At 33.3% G+C, this 12,880-nt stretch overlaps 1 protein-coding gene across 2 annotated transcripts in view; it reads left to right on the top strand.

Moving 5' to 3' along the window:
- The first annotated feature begins 419 nt into the window (after positions 1-419).
- Positions 420-12,880, top strand: part of LOC106665554 (potassium voltage-gated channel protein Shaw) — a 339,235-nt gene continuing 326,774 nt past the window's right edge. Inside the window, exon 1 of one of the 2 annotated variants that reach the window (XM_024225679.1) lies at positions 420-648. The gene's annotated coding sequence lies outside the window, so the exon portion shown is untranslated. The remainder of the gene's footprint in view (positions 649-12,880) is intronic. The other variant, XM_014392044.2, reaches the window with a different exon arrangement.

The following is a 12,880-nucleotide window of genomic DNA, read 5'->3' as shown; positions in this document are numbered from 1 at the left end:
GGACTCGGCAAAATCGGTCCGTCAGATCTCAGTATGAGATAGTACGTTAACTAGAATTTTCAATTAATGGCAATAATCGTCTGAGAAGTAAGTACTATGTTTAATAACATTTATTTAAAAGGGGTAATTTTTGAAATTTTAATCGTTGAAATTTTTGTTTGTTGTTTTTTATAACACGAGTTTTCTTTTAGAGTTTAATATTTGATCGTTAAATGTCAATTAATGGGCCGATTCGGTTAAAATTGTCCAAAGTTCGTCCGGACACGTTCAACTTTGGACGTCGGCCTCCAGAGCTTGACCCGACTTATTTTATTCACTATATACTTCAAGTTTCAATAGAACTACTGGTTGTAAAAAAAAGAGGATAAATTTCCTCCTCGGTAATCCGATATTATAATTGGGGTGGTGTAACGGGGAGGGGTTGGGTGTCGGGCTTGCGCCCTTCAAGTTTATCCGGTCGCCAGTGTGCCGTGAGTCTTTGGCCGCGAGTGGATCCACGCCCGGAAACTCCAGGACACAGGACAAATCAGCAAACAGGTGGACCAAGAAAAAGCCAAAGGAGCTCAGCAGAGAGCATGGTGCCGAGATTAACACCGCGAGTGCTTGTGCCTAAATTCTCCTGGATCCGCTAGTATGAAAAAGAGAAAGGTCAGTCAAAATTACTTCCACGCCTTTTTTTTATTAGTTTACTTCTAAATTCGATTAAAATTTTACATACACGACATAAAAAAACCCTATATAAAGATTATTTTAAAATATTTAAATCATTTGTGCCAGTCAATCCTAGGGTTCACAGCTTTATACAACGGTTTGAAAACTTCATTAAAAAAATTGTTTAAACCTCTTCAGATTGACGCGAAACCTGAATACATTGTTAGTCCATAGTTAATAATTTATTAACCAAATAAGAAAAATCATAATTTGCAAAAAGATTAAATCGGATTTCAAAGTTGAAGTGGACCGTCGTAAAAATACGCCCTCTCAGACTTGATATATGCATTCTGTGCGAACGTTTTGATTATTGACTTTTCGAACCGGTTCTGGACATTTACGTGCCAAAAGAAACAACCGATCTAGGTCAACTGAGCCACGGTTAAAGGCTCTTTAACGAGAATGCATTTTGATTTTGCAGGTCGTCCAAAGCGTATCTGACTTTTATTTATAAATCTCTAGTATATGGTATTAGAAAAAGCCTCTTTGCTATTTCCTTCTCTCTCTGTCTCTCTGTTGAGTCGGGCGTATCTGGCTTTTTTTTCTAAATCGATAAACCCCTCTGAACGTTTTAAATTGTTAACTTGCACTGATTCGCGTTATTAATTATTATTACAGTTTTGAAACGGTGCCCCTTATTCATCGGACCGGCGTAAAGTCTGCTATCCAAGTCCAAGCTGCTTTCTCACTTTGGCATTCACATACGGTAAATTTTTTCACAATTTCATTACCACTTGGCCCCTCACGGATAATCACTTTAACAACGAAGTTAAATTTTACACCAACTTTCTAATATTTTTTAAGTTTTTTTTATTATTTACAACGGAATATTAATAAAAATTGATTTTGGACCATAAATTAAACGATTCAGGTTTTTTTGAATTACGCCCATCACGTGATCGCGAAGGAAAGAAAGTGCTATCATTATTGCTTCTATTTTAGTTTGAAATAAGTTTTAGTTCTTAAAAATTATAAATTATTTTAAAGCTACTTTATAATTTGTCGGTATTTTTTCACCTTGCTGATCACCCGTTATCCTGATCTGCTTATTTTCACTGTTTGTTTAGGTCCAATATATTGTTTTCTAACATATTTTTTGTATGTAACATAAATATTCTCATGCTAACCTAAGCAGGGGTAGAAAATGATAGAACAAACTGTGAAATGTCTGATAACAATATTTGAAAAAAAAAATAAATAAACCAAAGTGAAAAATTATGCTCAAAACATAGACAAAAAGTTTAATGAAAGTTATAGTGTACAAAATAACACGCCTTTTGTTTTATTACAATTAAATAAATTTGAATTGGGCATTTAATTAAATAACCTTTTACAATAATCAATTGAGTTTTTCTTTCTTGAACAATTCGAGAAAAGCAAAAGTCTTCACGTTGAATTTTTAAATCTTTAGATAAAGCCTATGTCTGTGAAAGCCTCAAAGATTAAAGGATTTGAGTGTGCGAGGTATAAATACCAAAATCAATCTCAAAATCAGCCGGGCTTTTATGGTTTACATTGATATACACCAGCTGTAAAAGGCGGCGGGTTTGGGGATCTCTTTTCGAAACGTTTGTAGCTGTAATGACGTAGAAATGAAGTAGGTATAAAAAAATTCTCGACGGATTACATCTGCCGGAATAAGTGCAACTTTGTGACGACTTTGTTTGGTCTTCGCTGATTACACTTTCAACCGAGTGAGGAGGAAAAGAATCAAAAATAATTCCAACTTAGAACATTCAGTAAAAGCCTTTATTTTTTATTATTATAAAAAAGTAAGTTTTAAGTAAGTTAATTGGGTTTTATTTGATGAAAGTTTGATGGGAGCTTTGGCCCTTATAAAATTAAAGAACCTTTAAGGTTCTTTGAACATTTAATTAATAAACTTATTGTAATTAGTTATTTTATTTCTTTTCAAGAAACTTTGATGGTATTCTGATCTGGTAATATGGACTTCTAAGTGAAAACTATTTGGGTTATTAGTGTTATTACAGATAATCTGAGACGATTAGATAATCCGGCCCGGAGGACCATAAACTTAGATTTTTTTTCTAAATTTGCAACTGAGAACAAATAATAAATGAAATTAATACCAATAAATTCGAGGGTTATCAGCTAGCTCATTTAAGCTCCTAAGTGTTTCCCACCGCGGTGCCTACGCCCCACAGCGGGGAAATTTGAGTTTTAAGGGGGGGGGGGCAATTTTGAAAATAACTAGTTTAGATTTTTAGTAACTGTTATAGTTGACAAATCATGTAATATAGTAGCTTAATTATTATTTTGCTATTCCGGACTAATATAAAGATTTATCAGCAGAAGGAAAATAAATGAGATTTGATCTTTTTGATGATTTTTGAAAAATGATTGATATTTGATGATGAATAAATAAACGATGAAATACATTCCAAAAATCATTTTACTGTCTAAGATTACAATTTACACGAAGAAAACTGCTTTACTTAATATTTTGTTAAATTTGAAAATTTAAACCAAAAAATATGTGAGTTTTTTCTCTTCTGGAGAAAATAACGTTTTATCAGACCTACGAATTTCATTTAAATTTATTATTTTTTATTTTAGATTATTAATTAATATCCGGCAAATATTTTTCAACTCTGGATCTAATGCGAAAGTAACTTTTGCGACGAAGTATTATTTGGATCTACCAGATGCCTTTTTTAAAGGTTTTGAATTTCCTGTGTCGTGTTCCAACGACCACAAACGAACGCTATTTAAAAAAAATTGATTCTTTCTGATGCGATCTTATATCGATCACCGTCTCTTTTTTTCGGTGATTAAACTTATTTTAAAAATTGAAGAGCATCACAAGTTGAGTTCCAGATCAAATAATTTATTAACTATTATTTATAGATCGTGGGGTGCTGTCTGGTGTGATGTAGGTTTAGAAATACGTTTTATTTATTGTACCAACGTTTCGATCTTTATTGAGATCATCTTCAGCATCTGGGATTTATAAACATGTTTTCTAAACCTACATAACACCAGAACGCATCTCACTATCCCCTAATTAACGGTCACTAAACACTACCCGTAATTTATTAACTTTCATATTCGTTCCAACGTTAAAAAAATAGCTTACTGTTTTATCAATTTTATAGTGATTTTGACAATAATTTTTAAATTTATTCAGTGAGCGTTTTAATTTTATAGAGGGGTGGGGTAGGAATGATTTGAAAAGTCAAACTGGGACTTGGCAGAGAAAAGGTCGGGAAATACTGTCCTAACTTATTCTTAAATAATTTTTTTTTATGTACCATTCACTTAAGTAGGGTGATGAAGTTCTCAATATTCTAACAATTATTCTCTTATTTTATAAATATTATATAATTAATCTAATTGGGACTCGATTAGGCATACAGTATTCTATCACCGACCCTAAACTAAAGATTCACTCTAATAAATACATTCAACATCAATATACAACGAAAGTATACTCAAAACAAAATATCTATTAAATATAAACAATAAAGCAACTCTCTTTTATAAAAAAAAATTCGAAGAAAAGATCTAATATTTGCTGCTGCAAGAACAATTCTCACATAATAGAACATATCGAATAAATTTCAAAAAAGTTTGTGTACTAAAATAATATCAAATACTAGCAAATACTAATTGGTGAATTATGTTTTTTTGAAATAGTACTTTCCATAAAATGTGGCCAGGAGAATCTCTAGTTAAATCTCTATACTGGACTAGGAACGTTATTTTTAGACGATAGGTTTCTTCAGTGTTCTAATCAGAAAATTTGAAGAAAAAATGAAAGTTGTAAAGGTACGCTTTACTCCGCTCTTTCTTTTTTAAAATAATAATTTTATTTATGTAAATATTCTTGTTTTGATTATGAGAAGTGGAGGCCACAAATAAGGCTCAAGAATCTTGCAGTCATAGCAAACTTTGAAGCGGAAATTTCAGGATGCTCCGAGGACGTCGACGAAGCCCAAACAAACCAAATAAGTATCACGCAAAACATTAATTAAATGCAAATTGAAAAAAAAAATCAATTTTTACAATTAACTGATTATCAAAATAGGTTAATGCAAAAAAAAGAAAGAAATGTGTTGAAGGGAACTTTCAGGTTTATGCAGTACCGAGTCTGTTCCCTTTGTTAAGTAATGTCTGTGTATTTTTAAGTCATGCGTTTTTCTTTGTTGGGCCATTTACCAGTTAATCGGAGTTATTTTTCCGCTTGTTTATTCGATCAGTCGATATATCGATTTTCCTTTGGCAGAAGAGCACGCACGTTGCAATCCAATAGAACAAAATATAACTCCAAGCATGTTATGAGTGGGGGTCGCTCACTGCCACATGAGACCGCGTTTCTTTCAGGTTTACTGTCGGTGACTGTCCAAAAAAAAAAAATTATTTACGAGACGTGTTTTGACTGAATCGAAGGTCGAAAGGACTTGACGGGAAATATCGTATTTACGACACGGTGAAAACGTTTACCTCGATTAATATTTCGACTGGCGTTTTTGGAAAATATATCAGAAATAGTACACCGTCTCGACCCCAAGTCTGGAAATTATTCGAAAAGAGGCCCATATCATATTCTTATTGATCTCGGAGAAGGTGGGTTGAGGAATTTCTATTTGGGCACTTTAGCGAGCTAGTAATTATGAAGAAAGTCATATAGGAAAGATCAAACGCTTAATCAATCTCTCATTTAAAGTCAGTTTAAATTACAAATTAAAAGTATTAACTCATCAGTAAACTTCAACAATCAATTTTTAATAATATATTTGTATTTTTATGAAACAATTAGGCTAAGATAAAACAATTATCATTAACTCTTTAAAAGTTATTTTATAAACAAATATTTACAAGCATTACGACTTTTAATGCAAAACGAACTCTGTACTCTCAAAGGGTTTTACACATTGTGCCTAAAGATCGTCACGGCCTGATCAGTAAACCTGCAGGACTTTCAATACTTTTTTAAGTCACCCGGGCTCCAGATTTTCACCGTAGTGATTATCCGAAATGAATTAAATTTATTATTTACAATTTAAAATATGGTTTCACAGATTTCAGTGAATTGCTTGAAAAGAACAATATTTAAAAAAAAGTAAGTTCAAAACTTTTCGACATAAAAAAAAGGAATAATTGTATCAGCCAATAAGTGCAGGCTTAGTTTTCTTTCAATTGATCATTGCATTTAATAATGCACGGAAAATCAAAGCAGCGTATCAGAGTCAATTTTGCAAAGTAAACGAACAGATCGTCGCTAATAATTTATACTACCTGAGTCGAGTTCGCTCGGACTTCCATTTTCTTGGTTGTTCAGGAATAAATTATGACACCGGCCAACCTGGTACTGGTTTCGATTCGGTCAAAAAGCTATAGATTCTAGATTTTGCACTAAAACTATTGGAAATTTGTTGCGCCTTTCGAATGGAACGACCAGATTGGGGTGACACGGATTTGGGCTAAACTTTTTTCGGTTATTCTAAACTATAAAACATGGGACACGTATTCGCCACTTCTTTTAAATAGGTCCTGGTTTCGCCAAAATAAATTTCTGAAATTTTCCGTTTTTTTGATATTTTTATTACGCCGTTGTAAGTGCTCAAATCAACTATGTAAATACATCGTTTTATAGCATTTTTTATGTACATTGCAATAAAAATATAGTAAAAGCTTAAAAGCTATCAAAGTTAATACCTAGCAAAAAATTCTAAAAACTAAATATATTTAAAGAAAACTAGGTCATGATTTTTGTTGTGAAATTAATATGAAGTTCCATCTTTAAAGACTCCTAAGTATAAATTTTTGTTGGAATTTAAATTTATCGATTTTATTTAAGCCTAAAATTTGTCCGTTATTTAAGAAACCGTTACCGGAATTTCTGATTGAAACGGCTATAATTAAAAAATGGCTGAAAGGATTTTAACGTCAAACATACCATTTGAAGAAGAAAAACGTAGCTTTTTAACGACATATGTACCATTAAAATATATAAAAGATTTCTTTAAGTAAATATATAAAATAGAAAATTATTTGTCAGAAATTAACCTCGTTTTTTAAATTGAAATAATATTCGGATTTTAATGTTTGAGTTATAAAATGCACTTGACAATTAATTTAAAATTGATTATCAACCATGAAGATAGGTTTCTTAGGTTTTGAGAAAAATCATGTTAAAGACGTCGAAATTATCAGTCAAAATATTAATATACACCGTTTTCCGTGAAAGTCAGTTTTTCAGGGTTTTATAGCTCTACAATTACTAAAATGAGGGCAAATTCTAGTTTTCTTCTTTGTTAAGAAATTGAAGTTCTACTTTGCTTACAAAATATTTGTTAAAATATGCCAAAATCCAGATTTTTTTAAACTTTTTTCAAATCATACCAAATCGAGTTGGCTAGTTGAGTTTTGATCCAACTGTCCAAGATAACGGATCTATCATAACACATCCTTGTACATTTTTGTATCAAAAAAATCAAATGCGAAAAAAAATGTTTTTTGCAAAAACTTGATAACGGTTGTTTTCTAAATTAAAAAAGTTTGCACTTTGTATTCAGAAAAAATAGACTTTGATGGGTATCTTGCCACTTAAAATAGTTAAGTTTCTACCCATATGTATTTTTTCGTAAAACTAGGCAAAAATTAAAAATTTTATCTCGAGATTTTTCACCAATAATAAAATTAATTAATTAATTAAAAAATAGGGGGGGACAGAAGTTAAAGTCATCCTGTAGTACTCTTTGTAAGGTCTGGAAAATAAAAAGTGTACAAAAGAGATTGAATATGATGGAAAGAAGGATAATAAAGAAAGAAAAACTTAATTACAAAAAATCATTTGTATAATTTAAAAATTTGTATATTTTTGTAGTGTTATTTTTGAATGTTGGGATTAGTTAAATTTTGTAATAAATTGTACTTTTTCTGTAATTTTGTTGGCTTTATTAAATATTAATGACAAGGCTTTAAATAAGAAAGTGGAGGGTAGAATGAAGAATTGAAGCAGAGATCTGAGTAAACAGACCTGTTGGTTTTAATACGCTTGCCTTGTTTCATTGTTCACAGAGATAAGCGCTTAGAAATGTCTTATGTTAATGTTGGTACTTCGTTTTTACATTATGCCTTTCCAGCAAGTGTAAATAGTGTAAATGAACAAAACGCCGGCCTGAATTTCTGACTAACGACGAGCCTTAAGCCGTGTTCAAAAGAGACGGGAAAAGAGGCCGAGAATAGGGTTAGGCGAGTAAGGACATGAACCCCGGGATTGGCTCCGATCCTCTTCCCAATTTGCATTTCTCCCCATGATTCAACGGGGTTGTACAAATCTCGGGGAGATTGGCCGAGGCTTAGCCCCTAGGACAAATGATTGCTCAAAACAAGAGAATTCTTTAAGGGAAAAGCCTTTGGAAGGGTCCGGTATAAAGTGAAGACCCCCTTCAGAAGGTTGACACATCTACCTTGGAATGCCAACCTTGTTGACAATGCCATACCGCCACCAGGGCTCGAATAAACGCTTTTGTTTTTAAAAATAAAAGTATACTCAGGAATTTTTCTTATTCGAAACGATAATCATGCAATAACTTTCGATTCAAAATATTGATTTTAAATTTGTGCTATTTTGAAATATACAATAAACAATTTACACTTCGATTAAAAAAAAATCATTTGTTTTGGAAAACCCTCTTTTTTTATTTGATATGATGATAAAAGTGAATTTATGAACCTTAAAATAAATAAGTTCAAATAATATTAAAACGTTAGCATATACCTCATCATTTTTGTATCTTATTGTTCAAAACGTTCTCAAATTTTGAATAGTAACTTAAACCAGTTGAAATACCAAGAAAAAGAAATAGCATTTTTTTCTTTTTATTTAGAGAAAAGGCTGTAGTTAATAAAAGGAATTTTTATTGATCGAAACGATCATCATGCAATAACTTTCGATTCAAAAGATTGATTTTAAATTTGTTCTATTTTGAAATATACAATAACCAATTTACACTTCGATTAAAAAAAATCAATTGTTTTGGAAAACCCTGTTTTTTAAAATTTGATATGATGATAAAAGTGAATTTATCAACCTTAAAATAAATAAGATCAAATAATATTAAAACGTTAGCATATAACTTACCAGTTTTGTATCTTATCTGTCCAAAACGTTCTCAAATTTTGAATAGTAACTTAAACCAATTGAAATACCAAGAAGAAGAAATATTAGTTTTTTCTTTTTCATTTAGGGAAAAGGCTGCCATCTTATTTTCACCTTTTTATAGTTGGGTGATAAGATAGGATGGATGCAAGGAAATAAATGAGAAAATATCGTTGGAGGTGGATATAAACTCAGGTTACGGCCGATTCTTGTACAACACGACGACTATAAACATGTTTTGTGTTTCATTAATTCCAAGTCACGGTTAGAAGATAAACTGCTGGGAGAAGTGCAGAATAGCTGTGTTTTATAGGCGGGCAGGGTTTTTTTTCTTTCTAAAACAAACAAACAAAACAAATATTAAAGTTATAATTGTTTATAATGTTAATCTGAGGCCAAGGGACCCGAGGAACTTTGTTAATTTAACTTACATTGCACTTTATAGTAAAGTGGGACAAACCTAAAATTTTAAAAACTCATTCCTTTTAACAATAAAAATAAGATTGTTTAATTATAAACAATATGGGGTTTTTATGATCCAATTGATATAACTCTCACAATTCGTTATGATTGTTCTGTTAAACCCGATCATCAAAATTTTCCAAAGCTTTTGTACAATTCTACGAATGTGTTGGTTACATAACATGACGGTGGTTGAAAAACAAAAGAATACAAAACAAATGATATAAAACGGATTTCAAACCTATGTCAGTGGGAAAGGGGAATTAGAGAACAAGAACGGTGTTCAGTAATGATCAAACTGCTGAAGCATGCTAAATTAATCTTCAGAAAATGCAGCAAAACTTAAGGAAAAATGACACTACTTCATTAAGTTTTACGATTAATTATTAAATGAATACATTTTTTTATACGACTCTTAACAACATAAAACAATCCCTGGATCATGGTACGATTTTGACGAAAAAGCAAATTCATTTGTTACTACGACGCTTTTGGCCTATTTTAAAATCATCATCAGGGTAAACCAACCTTAAATATGTCTAAAAATTGATTATTATTTTTGAAATAAACAGATCAGGGATGAAGCCCATGTAGGTGAAAAAACCATTTCTTTTTCTGCTGTCGAGCTTTTGACTGTATTTAACGCCTGGCTCAGGAAATTGAAAAACTATTTAAAAAACTTAACAATCAATTCGGACCGGACCAATCCGGCTCCTTTAATTTGGACCATGTCCGAATTGATTGTTAAGTTTTTAAATAGTTTTTCAATGTCCTGGAGGAAGGCGTTAAATACATCCGAAAGTTCGCCAGCAGAAAAAGAAGTGATTTTTTTCACCTACTTACTTCATCCTTGATCTCTTCATTTCAATATTTACCATGAAGGCCGATACTACACTCAACGATATTATTGTTTTTCACAGATGATTTCAAATTTATTTGAAGACCGACTCAACTCCAACATTGTCAAGAAATGTGTCCGAGAGGATCGAAGTCACGATAGTTCAAGTGGTAGAGTAGCGTCGAAGGTCGTGGGTTCGAATCCTGCTCGTGACACTGAATTTTTTGTCTCAACCAAGACGTTATATAAAAAGAATAATTAATTGAAAGAAGTAACCACTAAAACGTAAAATAAATTGTCAAGAAATTTGACGTAACAACCGAATTTTTTTTTCATCAAGACCAAATCGATATCCAGAGTATTCATGAGTAGAAAAGTGGTCGAACTTTTAAAACTTAAAACATGAAACAGTAGTAATGACTTGAGATTATAAAAAAGATTAATGTTTTAATGTGTAAAGTAATTACAATTAGTAAAAAAACGGTACTAAGAACCCAGTGAGCCTGCACTACCAAAGAACGTAGAAATTAATGATGAAGCACTTCAGACAACGAAAAATTGATGGGAATTGTGTCACGAAGCTACATGAATTGACGGTATACAAATCGATATGGGACATCTGGACGCAAGAAACTATGCCGGAGGATTAGAAAATTATCGCGTTATTGCATCTATATGGAAGGTCAGTAAAGTTAATCCGAGGTTGGCAAAGAGGGCTGAGAAAGCGATTGGGGATTTATATGTCTTCAGGCCGAAGATTCACACTGAGAATCTTGTTGGAAAAAGGAACGAGCATAATATGAGCATGCACCTGTTTATAGATTTTAGACATCTAAGATTCTGAAAATAAGGTCGAAGGTGAAAAGTTTCTGTTAAAGCTTCCTGAAAATGATCTGGTATAGGAGATCGCAGGGGGCTAGAAAATAAAGGGAATATTAACAAGTTAAGGTCATTTCAAAGACTAGGCTGTTTGATGATGACGGGAGCAATTTCCACTACACCCACCCTAGCACTTGAGATTATAACCAACACTACACCTCTACACATAGAGGTTAAGGTTAGAGCACTAACCAGCTGCTATAGATGAATTAGTGAAGGCAGTTGGAACCATAGGTCACTCGAAAATTCTACAATTATTGAGTAAAGTCAACAGCCAACTACTAAGCGTTAGCGATAAAAAGGTTAAAACCCTTTCAGGGAAAAAGTACTTTCAGGTAGTTACTCCATGTGAGTAACTATATTGCGGATGATGACCATCGTAGCCTAGACTGTTTTACCGATGGCTCACTCATTAAAGGCAAGAGAAGTGGTGCTGGAATACATATACCTAAATTAGGGATCAGCATCTCCTCCCCTCTTGGTTATAACACCTCCGTTTTTCAGGCGGAAATATCGGCCATTAATGTTTGCTGCAGAACACTTAAAGATAACAAGATCAAGGGAAAAGACATTAGAATTTTTTCCGACAGTCAGGCCAGTCTTAAGTCATTACAAAAAGAGCTATCAACATCTAGGCTGGTGGAGGAAACTGTTGAACTTATTAATGGGATTACTACCACGTACGAGAATAGGGTAACCCTCATTTGGATACCAGCTCATAAGGGACACTATGGCAATAAAGAGGCGGGTAGCCTGGCCAAAGAAGGCTCAAATACTGCGTTAGTCGGGCCACAACCGGTATTACCCCACTCTATAAGCACAGCGAAAGAGAGTATTAATTCCTGGGGCATGAAACAGTTCCTTATAGAATGGAATCTGTCCCCCGGACATAGGCAATCGAAAGAGTTTGTGAAGGAAATCGAACCAAAAGAATCGAAATGGCTATTCTCTAAGTCAAGGAGGGGAATTAGAAGGCTGATAGGTATCCTGACGGGACATTGCCCCTTGAGAAGACATCTCTTCATAATAGGTATTCTACCAACCACTTTTGCCGCTTCTGCGAAATAAAAGAGAAACGGCACGGCATTACCTCGCAGAGTGTGATAGGTATGCCAGGCATAGATTTGAAACTTTTGAAGGCATATCACTCCCCAAGATAAAATGGTCCAAAATCTTGGGGTTTGTGAACAAGTCCAAGAGGTTTATGCAGGACACGTGAGCCGACCAAGTCCCGGATCTTTTAGGGATGGGGTACGAGTCTACCCAGGCATTTAACGCCTCGGGTCTTGGTCGCCCACTCCCCCATATACATATATAGGAGATTGCAGGTAGGGTTTGGTAACGTCTTATCTGAGAAGTTTCATGTCGCAGATCGGTTGAGACAAGGGCATACATTGTCACCCATTCTATTTAATTTGGCCATTGAAATAAAAGCCCTGGCCCAGGGGATGAACTCTGGTAGAATAATTAGAAACACTTTACCCGCCCTAGAACAATCTGAAACGTGTCTTGTGTATCAGTCTGAATAAAACAAAGTTTATGAAAAGGACGAAAGGAAGTAGGAAAAGGAGTAAAGATAAACGCATATCGGACACTGCAAAGTTTTAAGTACCTGGGTCCACAGGAGGACAACCATATAAATGCCGAGATTACAAGCAGGAATACTGGCGAGTGGTCCCCTTGCTTTAAGTAAGTTTTGAAATTTAAAGATCAAATTTTATGCCTACAAATAATTAGTTGACCAGTTGTTACGTATGGAAGCAAGAACACGGTAATATCAAAGAGGAGCAAAAAGCTATCTCAAGAAATGAGAGGGAGAGATAAAAAAACATAGATAAATCGAGGAGAGAAGTGAGAAAGAA

This window comes from Cimex lectularius, unplaced genomic scaffold, assembly GCF_000648675.2.
Source record: "Cimex lectularius strain Harlan isolate CLEC.00 unplaced genomic scaffold, Clec_2.1 scaffold37, whole genome shotgun sequence".
Taxonomy (NCBI): Eukaryota; Metazoa; Arthropoda; class Insecta; order Hemiptera; family Cimicidae; genus Cimex; species Cimex lectularius.
The sequence above is the reverse complement of the archived record's forward strand: the minus strand, read 5'-3'. Positions and strand labels throughout refer to the sequence as shown.